The following is a 3,749-nucleotide window of genomic DNA, read 5'->3' as shown; positions in this document are numbered from 1 at the left end:
CAAGCTTGGAAGTTTCCAAGGGGAGTGGCCATACCCGATGCTCAGTTCTACTTTACTGGTGATGGTGATGATGATGACAATTATGCCTTCAGCTTTTTCATGTTGTAATTGAGAAGAGTGATCTCCTCCTTTAAATCATCGACCTCCGATTCCAGCTTCAAGATCTTATCACATAAATCTCCTTTTCTTTTCTATCGAAAGCGAGAAGGAATAGATCAGTTGTTAGACGGTTTAGCCCTCTTGGGGAGACTAGACTTCTTGAACTTCATGTGCATATCCCCAGGTTGAGGTAGAGGGACATCCTCCTCCTTCGAACTTGAATCATTGATCAGCCTCAAGTGAGCATCTCCTCATCATCTGTAGTTCGACCACAAGGACATAGGTCCCCATAGGTCTTTGGATCGGCAATGAGATGTGAGACATAGCTTTCTCCATCGGAGTCTTGAGACGACATCTCACTCTAAATCTACTGCAGAAACAGCTCGAAACAAAAACAGAGGATAATTGCGTGGTATGGTGGTCAAAACCTTCGGGAGATTATATAATGAATTTTTACCGACCAAAAGAAGTATTGCACAAGAAAACAGTGTCTGGAGAGCACACGAGGTGCCCACGAGGCAGGGGGTAGGGCGCCTCGTGTCCTTCCCGGACTGCTTCTTATTTTCCTAGTTTCTTAAATATTCCAAAACGGTGAAAAGTTGCTATTAGAACTGTTTGGAGTCGGTTTACTTACCGTACCACATACCTCTTCCTTTTCGGAGTCTGAAACGTTCTGGAAAGTGTCCCTTATCTATTCCTCCGGGGTTACGGTTTCAGTAACATTAGTTTCAACATTTATGGGATTACCTAAGATATAATGTTTGATTCTTTGACCGTTCACCACCCTCGGATTTGTGCCCTCGAAGTTGTTGATTTTTATGGCACCGGAACGATAGACCTCCTGAATGACGTAAGGGCCTTCCCATTCAGAAAGGAGTTTGCCTGCAAAAAGTCTTCAACGAGAGTTGTATAACAATACATAATCACCTACATTAAACTCACATTTTTGTATCCTTTTGTCATGCCATCTTTTAACTTTTTCTTTAAACAGTTTGGCATTCTCATAAGCCTGGGTTCCCCATTCATCAAGTGAGCTAAGGTCAAAAACCCTCTTCTCACCGGAAAGTTTGAAATCTTAATTGAGCTCTTTAATGGACCAATATGCCTTATGTTCTAGTTCAAGAGGTAAGTGACATGCTTTTCCATAAACCATTTTATATGGAGACATACCCATAGGATTTTTGTATGCAGTTCTATAAGCCCATAATGCATCATCAAGTTACTTTGACCAATTCTTTCTAGATCTATTAACAGTCTTTTGCAAAATTAATTTAAGCTCTCTATTGGTTAATTCTACTTGACCACTAGACTGTGGACGATATGGGGATGCAATTCTATGATTAACATCATACTTAGCAAGCATTTTATGAAAGGCACCATGAATAAAATGTGAACCACCATCAGTCATTAAGTATCTAGGGATTCCAAACCTTGGAAAAATAACTTCTTTAAGCATCTTAATAGAGGTGTTATGATCAGCACTACTAGTTGGAATAGCTTCTACCCACTTAGTAACGTAATCAACATCAACTAAAATATGTGTATACCCATTAGAGGAAGGAATTGGCCCCATATAATCAAAGCCCCAAACATCAAATGGTTCAATAACAAGCGAATAATTCATAGGCATGTCTTAACGTCTACTAATACTACCAATTCTTTGACATTCATCACAAGACAAGACAAACTTGCGGGAATCCTTGAAGAGAGTAGGCCAATAAAATCGGATTGCAATACCTTATGTGCAGTTCTATCTCCAGCATGGTGTCCTCCATAAGCCTCGGAATGACAATTGCGTAGGATCTGTTCCTGTTCATGCTCAGGTAAACAACGTCTAATAATACCATCTACTCCTTCTTTATAAAGGTGTGGGTCATCCCAGAAGTAATGTCTTAAATCATAGAAAAACTTTTTCTTTTGTTGGTATGTGAAACTATGTGGTATAAATTTAGTAACAATGTAATTAGCATAATCAGCATACCATGGAGCAGTACGGGAAGCATTTATGACAGCTAATTGTTCATCGGGAAAGCTATCATCAATAGGTAGTGGGTCATCAAGAACATTCTCTAACCTAGACAAGTTGTCTGCAATGGGGTTCTCAGCTCCCTTTCTATCAATAATGTGCAAATCAAATTCTTGTAGGAAGAGAACCCATCTAATAAGTATAGGTTTAGCATATTTTTTCCATAAGATATTTAATAGCAGCATGATCGGTGTGAACAGTTACTTTAGAAACAACTATATAAGGTCTGAACTTATCACAAGCAAATACAACTGCTAAAAATTCCTTTTCAGTAGTAGCATAATTTCTTTGGGCACTATCTAGAGTTTTACTAGCATATTGGATAACATTTAATTTCTTATCAACTCTTTGTCCTAGAATAGCCCCTACAGCATAATCACTAGCATCACACATAATTTTAAATGGAAAATTCCAATCAAGAGGCTGAACAATAGGTGCAGAAATCAAACCTTACTTAAGTATTTCAAATGCTTCTACACAATCATCATCAAAGACAAAAGCAACATCTTTTTGTAAGAGATTAGTCAGAGGCCTAGAAATTTTAGAGAAGTCCTTAATGTACTTCCTATAAAAACCGTCATGACCAAGGAAACTTCTTATACCTTTAATGTCCTTAGGACACGACATCTTTTCAATAGCATCAACCTTAGCTTTATCAACTTCAATACCTCTTTCAGAAATTTTATGCCCCAAGACAATACCTTCATTAACCATAAAGTGGCAGTTATGCCAATTCAAGACAAGATTAGTTTCTTCACATCTCTGCAAAACTCAATCAAGGTTGCTTAAGCAATCATCAAAAGAAGTTCCATATACAGAAAAATCATCCATGAATACCTCAACAATCTTTTCACAAAAGTTAGAGAATATAGCAGTTATACATCTTTGAAAGGTAGCAGGTGCATTTCATAAACCAAAAGGCATACGTCTATAAGAAAAGGTACCGAAAGGACAAGTAAAAATGGTCTTTTCTTGATCCTCTTTTGACACATGTATTTGAGAGAAACCAGAATAACCATCAAGAAAGCAAAATGTGTATGTTTGGATAGTCTTTCTAGCATTTGATCAATAAAAGGTAAAGGGCAATGATCCTTTTTAGTAGCTTTATTTAATTTGCAGAAATCAATTACCATTCTATAACCTGTAACAATTCTTTGTCGGATCAATTCATCTTTATCATTAGGAACAACAGTAATACCTCCCTTCTTAGGGACACAATGGACAGGACTTACCCACTGACTATCAACAACGGGATAAATTATACATGCCTCCAGAAGCTTTAGTATTTCTTTTCTTACCACTTCTTTCATCTTAGGATTTAACCGTCGTTGGTGATCAACAACCGGTTTCGCGTCTTTCTCCAATTTTATTTTGTGCTGGCGTAGAGTGGGACTAATGCCCTTAAGATCATCTAGAGTATATCCAATAGTAGTACGGTGCTTCTTCAGAGTTTTCAATAATTTATTTTCTTCATGCTCTGAAAGGTTAGCACTAATAATAACAGGATATATCTTTTTCTCATCAAGATAAGCTTATTTAAGAGTGTCAGGTAAAGGTTTAAGCTCAAACACGGGATCACCCTTGGGTGGAGGAAGATCCCCTAAATTTCAACATGCAAGTTGTG

The sequence above is a fragment of the Triticum urartu genome, chromosome 4 (assembly GCF_003073215.2).
Source record: "Triticum urartu cultivar G1812 chromosome 4, Tu2.1, whole genome shotgun sequence".
Classification (NCBI taxonomy): Eukaryota; Viridiplantae; Streptophyta; class Magnoliopsida; order Poales; family Poaceae; genus Triticum; species Triticum urartu.
Note: the sequence above shows the minus strand (reverse complement) of the source record.